The sequence below is a fragment of the Hyperolius riggenbachi genome, chromosome 12 (genome assembly GCF_040937935.1).
Source record: "Hyperolius riggenbachi isolate aHypRig1 chromosome 12, aHypRig1.pri, whole genome shotgun sequence".
NCBI classification, from domain to species: domain Eukaryota; kingdom Metazoa; phylum Chordata; class Amphibia; order Anura; family Hyperoliidae; genus Hyperolius; species Hyperolius riggenbachi.
Window position 1 is genome coordinate 11,340,428 of NC_090657.1, and position 14,431 is coordinate 11,354,858.

General features: G+C 48.0%; 1 long non-coding RNA gene across 1 annotated transcript in view; it reads right to left on the minus strand.

Moving 5' to 3' along the window:
* Positions 1 to 14,431, minus strand: part of LOC137541849 (uncharacterized) — a 273,868-nt gene that overhangs the window by 127,568 nt on the left and 131,869 nt on the right. The window contains exon 2 of the long non-coding RNA XR_011025289.1: positions 12,893 to 12,991. This is a non-coding gene — a long non-coding RNA (uncharacterized lncRNA). The remainder of the gene's footprint in view (positions 1 to 12,892; positions 12,992 to 14,431) is intronic.

Below are 14,431 nucleotides of genomic sequence, written 5' to 3' on the forward strand. Positions count from 1 at the left end.
GCTCCTACTGGAAGTGGTCCAAGGAAGGACAACTGAATCCAAGCATAATCAAAGCAGCAGGTCTTGTGGGGGGTTCCGGTATGCAGTGGTTAGCTCCTAATGGAAGTGGTCCAAGGAAGGACAACTGGATCCAAGTATAACCAAAGCAGCAGGTCTTGTGAGGGGTTCTGGTATGCAGTGGTTAGCCCCTACTGGAAGTGGTCCAAGGAAGGACAACTGGATCCAAGTATAACCAAAGCAGCAGGTCTTGTGAGGGGTTCCGGTATGCAGTGGTTAGCCCCTACTGGAAGTAGTCCAAGGAAGGACAACTGGATCCAAGCATATCCAAAGCAGCACTGGAAGTAGTTCAAGGAAGGACAACTGGATCCAAGCATATCCAAAGCAGCAGGTCTTGTGAGGGGTTCCGGTATGCAGTGGTTAGCCCCTACTGGAAGTGGTCCAAGGAAGGACAACTGGATCCAAGTATAACCAAAGCAGCAGGTCTTGTGAGGGGTTCCGGTATGCAGTGGTTAGCTCCTACTGGAAGTAGTCCAAGGAAGGACAACTGGATCCAAGCATATCCAAAGCAGCAGGTCTTGTGAGGGGTTCCGGTATGCAGTGGTTAGCCCCTACTGGAAGTGGTCCAAAGCAGGACAACTGGGGAACCATCAACAGAGTTATGGTGCTTGATTTGACTACTTGAGACCTACTGTAGCTAAAAAACTTAATACAAAATAATTCTGGCCATGGGAAAAAGATGTCAGAAAACACAGTGCAGCACAGCTTGCAATGTTTGGGGACCATAGCAGCAGACCAGTCTGAGTGGCAATGCTGACCCCTGTTTTGCAGCAGTAAGCAGCTTTAAACGACGACCATCACAAAAATTATAAAATTTAAAATACACAAAACACACACAAATAAGAAGAATGTTCCTTCCAGAGTAAAATGAGATGTAAATTACTTTTTTTTCCCTATGTTGCTGTCACTTACAGTAGTTGATAGAAATCTGACAGGTTTTTGACTAGTCTATCTCTTCATGGGTGATTCTCAGTCTTTAATGTATCCTTTGCAAAAGCACTCCCTGGAAAGGATCTATACAAAGATGCAGCCTCCTTCCCGTTTACACATTATTCTGGCAGTTGGACAGAGTAACTGCCATCCACTTAGTGATAAAGAAAACTCTGATAATCCTCCATGAGGAGATGGGCTAGTCCAAAACCTGTCAATTCAGATTTCTACTATCTACTGTAAATAAAAGCAGCATAGGAGAAAAGCAAATTATAGCACATTTTACTCTGGGAGCAATGTACTTTTTATTTATGTGTTTTCATGTATTTTACAATTTTTCACAGCAGTGGTCCTTTAAGTGTATGCTTGGAAATATTGTAAAATGACTTCGCACTGTTCTCTGTGTCGCTGTGTTGCTATGGATTAGGGATGCATAGCAACCAAGGATGGAAGGCAGAAGATGGCTGGACCTAATCTGCAAATCAGTATGAGCTGCATAACAGGAAAAGGTGTGCAATTACTTTAGACATCAATAAATACCTTTAGCCACGCAGCTCAAACAATTAATGTCTGCACAGGCGGTCTTTATTGGTCCAGAATCTTTATTGTCTGGTGTGAGTAGTGAAGCTATGGAGGAGAATGCACCATAAATTATATTGAAAAAATAATGAAAATCCTGAAAGAAAAGAGTATAAAGAAGAAGAATGAATGATACAGATGAAAAGGATGAAGACAGAAAACAGATTATAAAAAACAGAAAAAGTGATTTAGTTTAATAACAGAGTAACCAAGCAGCTCAGGGTGACCCAAACTACTAGGAATGTGTAGGGGGATAAAAGGGTTTGATATGGCTGTGTAAAACTTAAAGCTATAGGTTTGCTACATACCAGCGGTTCTGGATGCTTGCTTGGCTTAAAGGAAAACTTAAGTGAACTATAAAAAATGAGATTTACTCACCTGGGGCTCCCCTCAGCCCCCAGCAGCCGATCGGTGCCCTCGCAGGCCCGCTCAGATGCTCCTGCACCCGCCGGCGAACACTTCCGGTTTGGCCGTCACCGGCCGAAAGGCATGGGAACGCGAGTGATTCTTCGCGTTCCCAGCCTGTATATCGCCAGCTGGTCGCAATAGCAGCATAGGGGGCGATATACAGGCTGGGAACGCGAAGAATCACTCGCGTTCCCATGCCTGTCGGCCGGTGACGGCCAAACCGGAAGTGTTCGCCGGCGGGTGCAGGAGCATCTGAGCGGGGCTGCGAGGGCACCGATCGGCTGCTGGGGGCTGAGGGGAGCCCCAGGTGAGTAAATCTCATTTTTTATAGTTCACTTAAGTTTTCCTTTAACAAGGGCAAAAAGGGATCATTTGCATATTTAGTAGTAGTGCATTGTGGGTAACCACAAATGTTCATTTAAAACTGAATTATTGCAAATTTCCTTCTGTTTTAAGAAGGCAATTACACTTAGTTTAATAAAATATTGTGTTGACTATTTTAAAGGAGTACTGTAATCCCTAAAAAAAAAAAAGTTAAACTTACCTGGGCTTCTACCAGTCCCCCGCAGACGTCCTGTGCCCACGCAGGGACAAAAAAGATAATAAAGAAGAAAAGTGTTACTAATGACCATATTTACCTAGGAAAAAGGCTGGTGGGGGTGTCAGACACCTGAGGTTACCCTGAACTGAAAAAGCAAGATTCAGCCACAGCTGGGGCCTCTTTCAGGTCCCCATAATCTAATTACCTCCTCAGTACCTTTGGCCTCGCCTCTGTCAATCTGCTGTTACCCCTCTTTAAATCTGTGACTTGTCTGGCTGCGTCAGCTGTGGTGCATGCTCTGTGCACAGCTCCCAAAGAATTACAACTGCGCATGGGCAGGATGCTTTCGGGCCATGGCTGCCATGCGCAACACATCGAGGATGCATGCGGATGGCACCGAGCAAGCGCAAGAGCTTCGAAATAGGGGCAACAGAAGCTCAATGGAGGGGACGCCAAAGGAACTGAGGGACCAATTAGATTATGAAGGGCTGAAAGAAGCCTCAGGTGTGACTAAATCTGGGGGTTGGGGGAGGGGGCTATTGAGTTTAGGTGTTCAAAGGGAGTTTCCAGATGCCACCATATTTCCACCAGAACCTATCCCCCAAATAGATAGGGATTGATTCACAAAAGTGTGATAACTTCGTTATCACGCCTCAAAGCTTTGCACGTGCAAAGTAGGGTGCCAAGTAGGTTGCACGTGCAAAGTTGTTGCTGTTTGCATGCTACTAAGTTTTAGCGCGCATACCACATAACGTCGTTTGCGTGGTAAAACTTAGCACACAAACAGCAACAACTTTGCACGTGCAAACTACTTAGCACCCTAGTTAGCATGTGCAAACTACTGAGCACCCTAGGTTGCACGTGCAAAGCCTTGAAATCAATGGAGCTTCGTCCGCACAGTAAAATAGAGTATGTTAATGTACTTATGAATGGCGGTTACATTAACATAAGCGGGGCTGTAAAGCGGCACGCGTAAAGTCTTATGCACGCCGCATAATGAAGTATATACAGCAATCTATGTTTTACATTGCGCTCGCGTGATCTGCACTGACTTTGTGTGCTAACTATAATTATCACGTAAAGTCAGTGCAGTTCATGATACTTTGCCCGCAAAGCGCAAAACTTTACTCATGCATGTTAGCATGTGCAAAGCATGTTAGCACGTGCAAAGTGGCTTTTCACTGGTGTGCTAACACTTTGCACACTTTAGTGAATCAAGTCCATAGTGTTTAGAGATAAGCAGCGGAATTACGAAATAATGTTTTGAGGTTTTATCAATTTCATAATGCTTTAGTCTATGTTAATTTTAAAAGTTTACATAGGAAATACAACTAGTGTTGGGCGAACACCTAGATGTTCGGGTTCGCGAACGTTCGCCGAACATAGCCGCGATGTTCGCGCCGAACTCCGAACATAATGGAAGTCAATGGGGACCCGAACTTTCGTGCTTTTAAAGCTTCCTTACATGCTACATACCCCAAATTTGCAGGGTATGTGCACCTTGGGAGTGGGTACAAGAGGAAAAAAAAAATTTGAAAAAGAGCTTATAGTTTTTGAGAAAATTGATTGTAAAGTTTCAAAGGAAAAACTGTTTTTTAAATGTGGAAAATGTCATGTTTCTTTGCACAGGTAACATGCTTTTTGTCGTCATGCAGTCATACATGTAATACAGAGAAGAGGTTCCAGGAAAAGGGACCGGTAACGCTAACCCAGCACCAGCAGCAGCACACGTGATGAAACAGGAGGAAGAGACGCAGGAGGAGAAGGCCACGCTTTGTGAGACACAACAACCCAGGCCTTGCATGAGGACAAGAAGCGTGCGGATAGCATGCTTTTTACCGCCATGCAGTCATAAATGTAATAAAGATAAGAGGTTCAATAAACAGGGACCACGCGCCGGCAACGCTAACCCAGCAGCAGCAGACGTGATGGAACAGGAGGAGGCGCAGGAGGAGAAGGCCACGCTTTGAGACACAACAACCCAGGCCTTGCATGAGGACAAGAAGCGTGCGGATAGCATGCTTTTTACCGCCATGCAGTCATAAATGTAATAAAGATAAGAGGTTCCATAAACAGGGACCGTCACCGGCAACGCTAACCCAGCAGCAGCAGCAGCAGCAGCAGACGTGATGGAACAGGAGGAGGCGCAGGAGGAGAAGGCCACGCTTTTTGAGACACAACAACACAGGCCTTGCATGAGGACAAGAAGCGTGCGGATAGCATGCTTTGTACCGCCATGCAGTCATAAATGTAATAAAGATAAGAGGTTCCATAAACAGGGACCGGCAACGCTAACCCAGCAGCAGCAGCACACGTGATGGAACAGGAGCAGGGCAGGCGCAGGAGGAGAAGACCATGCTTTTTGAGACACAACAACACAGGCCTTGCATGAGGACAAAAAGCGTGCGGATACAGCAGCAATGCTTTTTGCCGCCATGCAGTCATAAATGTAATACAGATGAGAGGTTCAATAAACAGGGACCGGAAACGCTAAACCATCCCAGATGTTCATTGGTCATGTTACTTGGTTGGGGTCCTGGAGTGTTGCGTAGTCGTTTCCAATCCAGGATTGATTCATTTTAATTTAAGTCAGACGGTCTGCATTTTCTGTGGAGAGGCGGATACGCCGATCTGTGACGATGCCTCCGGCAGCACTGAAACAGCGTTCCGACATAACGCTGGCTGCCGGGCAAGCCAGCACCTCTATTGCGTACATTGCCAGTTCGTGCCAGGTGTCTAGCTTCATGCCCGGTTTCAGGTCCAGCGGTGCCAGCCACAAATCCGTCTGTTCCTTTATTCCCCTCAAATTTCCTCCCCTGTGTGCTGCTTATCCCCAAGGCAGATCAGCTTCAGCAACGCTTGCTGACGCATGCCAACAGCTGTGCTGCACTGCTTCCACGATCCTACTGCTGCTGGTGCTGGGTTAGCGTTTCCGGGTGAGGTACAGCTTTGAGATGCGTTGGAGGAGAAGGAGTCAGAGAGGTAGGTGCTGCTGTTGTTATCCAGTGGGAGGGACGGCGGTGCAGCTGTTTGCGGTGTGGGCAACACCCGCGCCGTAGCAGGTGAGGAATCGCTGCCAGGCTTCACAAGGTTCACCCAGTGCGCGGTAAGGGAGATGTATCGACCCTGGCCGAACGCACTCGTCCAGGTGTCAGTGGTGAGGTGAACCTTGCAGGCAACGGCATTCTTCGGGTTATTTTGCTGACCACATGCTCATGCAACTGCAGAGCGCGCAAAGTGGTAGCGGCTGGGAACCACGTAACGTGGGATGGCCACTGACATCATGCCCTTGAAGCTGTTTGTCTCCACCACTCAATATGGCAGCATTTCGCAGGCCAGAAGCTTGGCTATGCTGGCTGTTACTGCCACGGCCCGGGGGTCATTTGCTGGCAATTTCCTCTTGCGCTCAAACATCTCCGAGACAGACAACTGAACCGTAGGGCTGCACACCGAAGGGCTGTTGGTTGTTGTGTTTGATGAAGACTGGGAGACCTCAAGAGCACTACTCCGGAAAGTGACAGTGTCAGCGTCGTCTGATGTTTGTGAATGTTGTGAACCACGCAATGGCTGGGCTACTGCTGCTGCTGAGGCGGGTCTGGTGGTGAGTCTGGTGAACCCAAGGGAGGCAGTGTTGCTGGTGGTACCCTGTCCTGCCGCGTTTGCCCACAGAGTGGGATGTTTGGATAGCATGTGGCGGCTCATGCTGGTGGTGGAGAGGTTGTTAATACTTTTCCCCCTGCTCAGGCGGGTCTTGCACACCTTGCAAATCGCCATGGTAACATCCTCAGTGCAGTCTTCAAAGAAAGCCAAGACTTTGGAGCACCTGCCTTGCTGGCGATTTCTGTTTGCGCCTCTTTTGCCTCTCACTTGAACTTCCACGCTTGTGGTGCCTGAAATTGCGCGCCGCCTACCTTGTGGCACAAGGCGAACTCGTGCAGCAGTGGGTTCTTCAACAGACTCATCTGTGCTGCTGCTACGACGGCGATGTTCTCGTTCACAAACAAAATCTGGGTCTATGTCCACATTGTCCATACCCTCCTCTTCCATCTCCTCAAACTCGTCATATGTCATTGTGGGGGGCCGCCGCTGTGGAGTAGAGCTCCCCAGAACAACCTCTGCGCAGCTCACTCCAACGTCGTCTGGTTATCTGGCAGTTGTGTGCGTGGTGTCGCTGCCGGTTGTGTCAGCTTTGTGCCCACTGGATCCTTGTAACTGGCTGAGGACTCGGACCTCGTGCGTGATGTGCTGGTGCTGCTTAACCCACTGCTGGACGCTTGAGAGGTCATCCAAGTAATTATCTGGTCCTGTTCTTTTGGATCTGTGAGGGTGGTTGTCCTGGACAACATGGGCGGTATTGAGTGGGTTTTCTTGGGTGCTCCCCTGTGGCCTGTACGTGAACCGTCAGGGGAAACACCTCTTCCCTTGCCCCTCCCTCTTTCACCGGATTTCTTCCTCATTTCACTTATCCTTAAAGTACACGCTGACTGGCAGCAGTACAGTGGCAGTACAGAAATGCTATACAGTGGTGGGTGAGCGGTGTACCACTATTGCCAGCAGCGACACAGAGCACAATGCTATACAGTGGCGGGTGAGCGGTGTACTACTGTTCCCAGCAGACACAGAGTGGCAGGAAACACAATGCTATATAGTGTGGCTGAGCCGTGTACACAGAGTGGCAGTAAACACAATGCTATATAGTCTGCTATATAGTCACCCCGAACGGGGTGATGTTCTGCAGAACCCGAACAGTGGCGAACACTGTTCGCCCAACACTACTGGGAATGCAGATTTTAGTACCTAAACACACGATACAACATGTTTTCCGGGGTCGGACTCTGAGGCACATACAGATGGTCCCGATCATCATCCTCATCATACAACTCTTCTCCTGAGTCTGACCCACCCACCACCTCTGCCACCCCAACATCCCCAGACACAGACCCCTCATCGTCCTCAACATTAACTTGGGATGCTGGCCTGAGCCAGACCTCCTCCTCCACATCAGGCCCCATCATCTCCTCAATGGCAGCCCTCATTAATCGCTCTGGCGACGGACCGATGGACACAACGTTCTCCTCCGGGGAGGGCTGCTGCTGACCACTGGCTGCTGGGGTGGATTGTATAGCTTGCGTGGGGCGTTGGCTGTTGCTGTTGTTGGGAGTGCTGCTCACAGCGGAGGTCTCTGAGGAACTCATGGTGAGCTCATTTAGTGGTTGGTGGTGAGTGGAGTATTACTGATCCCAGCAATATACACACTGACTGGCAGAGTACGCAATGCTATATAGTGTGGCTGAGCGGTGTACACAGAGTGGCAGTACACACAATGCTATATAGTGTGGCTGAGCCGTGTACACAGAGTGGCAGTAAACAATGCTATATAGTCTGGCTGAGCGGTGTACACAGAGTGGCAGTAAACACAATGCTATATAGTCTGGCTGAGCGGTGTACACAGAGTGGCAGTACACACAATGCTATATAGTCTGGCTGAGCGGTGTACACAGAGTGGCAGTACACACAATGCTATATAGTCTGGCTGAGCGGTGTACACAGAGTGGCAGTACACACAATGCTATATAGTCTGGCTGAGCCGTGTACACAGAGTGGCAGTAAACACAATGCTATATAGTCTGCTATATAGTCACCCCGAACGGGGTGATGTTCTGCAGAACCCGAACAGTGGCGAACACTGTTCGCCCAACACTACTGGGAATGCAGATTTTAGTACCTAAACACACGATACAACATGTTTTCCGGGGTCGGACTCTGAGGCACATACAGATGGTCCCGATCATCATCCTCATCATACAACTCTTCTCCTGAGTCTGACCCACCCACCACCTCTGCCACCCCAACATCCCCAGACACAGACCCCTCATCGTCCTCAACATTAACTTGGGATGCTGGCCTGAGCCAGACCTCCTCCTCCACATCAGGCCCCATCATCTCCTCAATGGCAGCCCTCATTAATCGCTCTGGCGACGGACCGATGGACACAACGTTCTCCTCCGGGGAGGGCTGCTGCTGACCACTGGCTGCTGGGGTGGATTGTATAGCTTGCGTGGGGCGTTGGCTGTTGCTGTTGTTGGGAGTGCTGCTCACAGCGGAGGTCTCTGAGGAACTCATGGTGAGCTCATTTAGTGGTTGGTGGTGAGTGGAGTATTACTGATCCCAGCAATATACACACTGACTGGCAGAGTACGCAATGCTATATAGTGTGGCTGAGCGGTGTACACAGAGTGGCAGTACACACAATGCTATATAGTGTGGCTGAGCCGTGTACACAGAGTGGCAGTAAACAATGCTATATAGTCTGGCTGAGCGGTGTACACAGAGTGGCAGTAAACACAATGCTATATAGTCTGGCTGAGCGGTGTACACAGAGTGGCAGTGCACACAATGCTATATAGTCTGGCTGAGCGGTGTACACAGAGTGGCAGTACACACAATGCTATATAGTCTGGCTGAGCGGTGTACACAGAGTGGCAGTACACACAATGCTATATAGTCTGGCTGAGCCGTGTACACAGAGTGGCAGTACACACAATGCTATATAGTCTGGCTGAGCCGTGTACACAGAGTGGCAGTACACACAATGCTATATAGTCTGGCTGAGCCGTGTACACAGAGTGGCAGTACACACAATGCTATATAGTCTGGCTGAGCCGTGTACACAGAGTGGCAGTACACACAATGCTATATAGTCTGGCTGAGCCGTGTACACAGAGTGGCAGTAAATACAATGCTATATAGTCTGGCTGAGCGGTGTACACAGAGTGGCAGTAAACACAATGCTATATATAGCGTGGCTGAGCGAGGTACACAGTGGCAGTACACACAATGCTATATAGTCTGGCTGAGCCGTGTACACAGAGTGGCAGTACACACAATGCTATATAGTCTGGCTGAGCCGTGTACACAGAGTGGCAGTACACACAATGCTATATAGTCTGGCTGAGCGGTGTACACAGAGTGGCAGTAAATACAATGCTATATAGTCTGGCTGAGCGGTGTACACAGAGTGGCAGTAAACACAATGCTATATATAGCGTGGCTGAGCGAGGTACACAGTGGCAGTACACACAATGCTATATAGTCTGGCTGAGCCGTGTACACAGAGTGGCAGTACACACAATGCTATATAGTCTGGCTGAGCCGTGTACACAGAGTGGCAGTACACACAATGCTATATAGTCTGGCTGAGCGGTGTACACAGAGTGGCAGTAAACACAATGCTATATAGTCTGTACGCAATGCTATATAGTGTGGCTGAGCGGTGTACACAGAGTGGCAGTACACACAATGCTATATAGTCTGGCTGAGCCGTGTACACAGAGTGGCAGTACACACAATGCTATATAGTCTGACTGAGCCGTGTACACAGAGTGGCAGTAAACACAATGCTATATATAGCGTGGCTGAGCGAGGTACACAGTGGCAGTACACACAATGCTATATAGTCTGGCTGAGCGGTGTACACAGAGTGGCAGTACACACAATGCTATATAGTCTGGCTGAGCCGTGTACACAGAGTGGCAGTACACACAATGCTATATAGTCTGGCTGAGCCGTGTACACAGAGTGGCAGTACACACAATGCTATATAGTCTGGCTGAGCGGTGTACACAGAGTGGCAGTAAACACAATGCTATATAGTCTGGCTGAGCGGTGTACACAGAGTGGCAGTAAACACAATGCTATATATAGCGTGGCTGAGCGAGGTACACAGTGGCAGTACACACAATGCTATATAGTCTGGCTGAGCGGTGTACACAGAGTGGCAGTAAACAATGCTATATATAGTGTGGCTGAGCGAGGTACACAGTGGCAGTAAACAATGCTATATATAGTGTGGCTGAGCGTGCGGTGTACTACTGTTCCCAGCAGCGACACACAATGACTGGGGGGACCCTGGCTAGCATGGCTGGAGCGCGAACTACCCTGCCTGCCTACCCAAAGCTAAACGCACAGAGAAATGGCGGAGATATGACGTGGTTCAGGTATTTATTTACCCGAACCACGTGACCGTTCGGCCAATCAGAGCGCATTCAGGTCCGAACCACGTGACCCGTTCGGCCAATCACAGCGCTAGCCGAACGTTCGGGGAACGATCGGCCATGCGCTCTTAGTTCGGCCATGCGGCCGAACGGTTTGGCCGAGCACCATCAGGTGTTCGGCCGAACTCGAACATCACCCGAACAGGGTGATGTTCTGCAGAACCCGAACAGTGACTGGCAGTACACATTAAAATACACTTTTAATAAACAGAGAATGTGTGGTCTACCCTCTCAAGCACGGTTGACCCCCTTACCTTTCATGCAAATTCCCAGTGGAATCCAGAGGGTAGCAACAGGAGAAGGGAAACATAACTCCTAGGTCTCTCTCATCAGTGCACACCGGTAAGCAGACAAGAAAGTTGTCAGTAAAAGCAAGCTAACCGGAAATGGCATGAGTCACACGAAATGACCGCAAAATGAATAGCCATATTGATCTTCCACTTATTTAGATACTGCAAAGATATTGAATTGTTTGGCTGAAAAACTAATATGAGGCTGTGTAATGGTAATGGCTCACGGCTGCAGTCATTACAGCCGTAAATGATGGCGTCACCCTCCCCCCCGGCCATCGATTCTCCATAACGCAGAATTAACGATTAGCTGTGCAATTTGGCTGCCTGAGAGTAACACCTTTATTATGGTCATTTAGAGGGATGAAGACATGATCTAGTGGAGGAGTGCTCCTTCCAGAGACGTCAAAGAACAGGAAGTGGACAGAAGTCCGGAACAGAACACTGGCTTCGTTTGGAGCTGAACTCAGGGGCGTAACAATAGACCCTGCAAATGATGCAGCCGCAGGGGGGCCCAGAAGCCACAGGGGGCCCAGTCCTGAGAGATTGACAACTAAGGGCAAGGAGGTGAAAAAAATTCTGCACGTTGCACAGTTGTTCTAATGACTGCATCTGCTCAGCCACTGATAAAGAATCATACAAAGTTTTTGCAGACAAAGATTTGTAGACAGTCCCTATTCAGTGTTCAGCAGGGTCTTGTGTACAGCCTGCTCTACCCCTCCCCAACTGCTGAATCCTGTAGCGATACTTGAGGAGACTGGGCACAGAGAGAAGGCGGGAGGGGCCCCATCCAAAGTTTTGCAGGTGGGCCCAGTGATTTCTAGTTATGCCCTTGGATGAAATTATGAAGAAGTAAAGTACTGGTAAATATTGGCAGGCTTTGATTTGAGTTGATTTGTTAAAAATTGGCAGGCCCTCCTCCTTCTTTCTCTCTCCCCAGGACAGAGCAGAGCACGCTGTTTGGCCGGAAGATCTAGGCTGGTTGGGGAGGGCCAGGACCAGTTTAGTCGTTCGAGCAGGATGTAAGATATCGGTCGATCACACGGGAATCAGCTACTGTTCACACGTCATTCCTTTGACTCACGGGCAGGCCCAAACGTACATGAAATAACTAGCAGGGTTATGTCTACGTACTCTGTAAAGTGCGGCAGAAGATCAGTGCTGTGTGAATATATATGGTAGGACATTAGACTATGGTAGGATTAGAATGTGAGCTCTTCACTCAGCAAAAAAGAACAAGGACACCGATAGCCCAATATGGTGCATTATGTATTGGTTAAGGTTGGAGAAAAGAAGAGTATGAAAGGTGGATACTCATAAACTAGGGTTACCACTTAGGCAACCACTGTGTCGGCAGGTGGAGAGAACAAGCCTGTCCCCACTCAGGATTAAGTCGCTCTGTGTAGATTGGAAGAAAGCCGAAGATTTCCGCCCTTCCACCCAGGGTGGTCAGTTTAGCATCAAGGTAGACAGAGGCGTCAAAAGTATAAAATCAGATAAAAAATTTTAAAACATGGAAGTGGCGGGGGTGGGCCCGTCTCTACGCCAAAGGAGTCTAAGAAGAGGCGCTCTTCTTAGACTAGGACGACATCTGATATATACTATTCCTTTCACTACCTGATGAAGTGGGGTCACGCCCGAGAAACGCGTTGCAATACTTTGTAGAGTGTATCAATAAAAATTGTTGTGTTATAACCTAACACGTATCCTTATCATGTCCTTTGTTATGGAGAAGGACCCACCCCCGCCACTTCCAGGTTTTAAAAATTTTATCCAATTTTATACTTTTGGCTCCTCTGTCTACCTTGATGCTCTTCACAGGACAGTCAGAGACATGACTACTATGTGATACATAGGTATTGTACATAATAAGATAGGACATGACTATGGAAGGATTCGATTGTCTCAGGGCAGTCGGTGACATGACTATACACCCTCTACAGTGCTAAAGAAGATGTTAGCGCTATATGAAAACATAATATGTCAAGAGATTATATTGTGAGCTCCTGTAAAGAACAGACTCATCGACTCACCCAGTGTTGGTGAATTGCTTCTTTCTGGCCAAAGAGCTTGCAGCAGTTTGGTTGGCTGGGATTGGCTTGTTGGAGACCCTGTTGCTGCCATCTTTGGTGCTGTTGAGAGATCGGTTATAGAAATTAGATTGCATCCACATACATTCAGAACACTATAAAGTAGTCACATGCCTCCAGATTAAACAATAGGTAGTCATCCCTGTAAAGATAGCCAGATAGTAAAGATACCCCCCCCCCACAGTATAGGCAGCCTCCAGTAGCCAAAGGTGCCCCCACAGTATAGGTAGCCTCCACCCATAGGTAGCCAAAGGTGTTCCCCAGTATACATAGTCCCTACCGTAAATAGTCAAAGTGTCTCCAGTATAGGTAGTCCACCAAAAGTGGCCAAAGTGTCTCCAGTATAGGTAAGAAGGTGCCCCCATTAGGTATTAAGAAGCCCTCATACTGTCTGCTTCTTCAGACCTTCAGATCTGCATGGCGACTGGCGACACAGACCTGCAGATCAGTGTAGCACCCGGCGGGGAGTGCAGCGCACATTAAGTAACCGCGTGACTTCAAATGCAGGGTCCCGCGCTGATCCACAGGTCTGTGTTGCCAGTCACCGCGCTGATCTGAAGGTCAGAATGGGGAGAGAGGGAGGAAAGCCAGTTTGTGAGGAGGCCCCGGTATAAGAGAGGACTTCTCAGTTGCCATGGCACCGGCGCCATTTTTAAAGCTAGAAAAAGGCCCACTGTGTGTTTTCCACCTTTCCACCTGCACATGTGAGGTGATGAGATAAACATAGGTACGTATCCTTTAGATTGTACGCTGGCAAGGGCAGGGCTCTCAACCTTTTGTATCATGGAATGTTATTTTAAATTACCTGCACTGTTAGACATTTATACATTTTAGTCATCATGTTAAATTTGCTATTGTAATCACCAGTTCTGTATTTTGTACCAGTGTTCATATTTGATGTATATTATTATTATTTAGTATTTATATAGCACCAACATATTCCGCAGTGCTGTACAGAGTATATTGTCTTGTCATGAACTGTCCCTCAAAGGAGCTCACAATCTAGTCCCTACCATAGTCATATGTATAGTGTATGTATTGTAATGTATATATATATGTGTAGTGTATGTACTGTAGTCTAGGGCCAATTTCGGGGGGAAGCCAAATAACTTATCTGTATGTTTTTGGGATGTGGGAGGAAACCGGAGTGCCCGGAGGAAACCCACACAGCCACGGGGAGAACATACAAACTCCTTGCAGATGTTGACCTGCCTAGGATTCAAACCGGGGACCCAGCGCTGCAAGGCGAGAGCGCTAAGCACTACGCCACCGTGCTGCCATGCCATTGTCGGCCATTGTCTGTATCATTATGTATCCCTTGTTTGTTTTCTTACATTGTACAGCGCCACGGAATATGTTGGCGCTTTATAAATAAATTAATAATAATAATAATATAGCACTATTCAAAACTTGTCTGTGTTCACATTTTACTATTCTGCATTCACGCTTTGTCCACATGTAAAATCAAAATCGCTTTTCGTT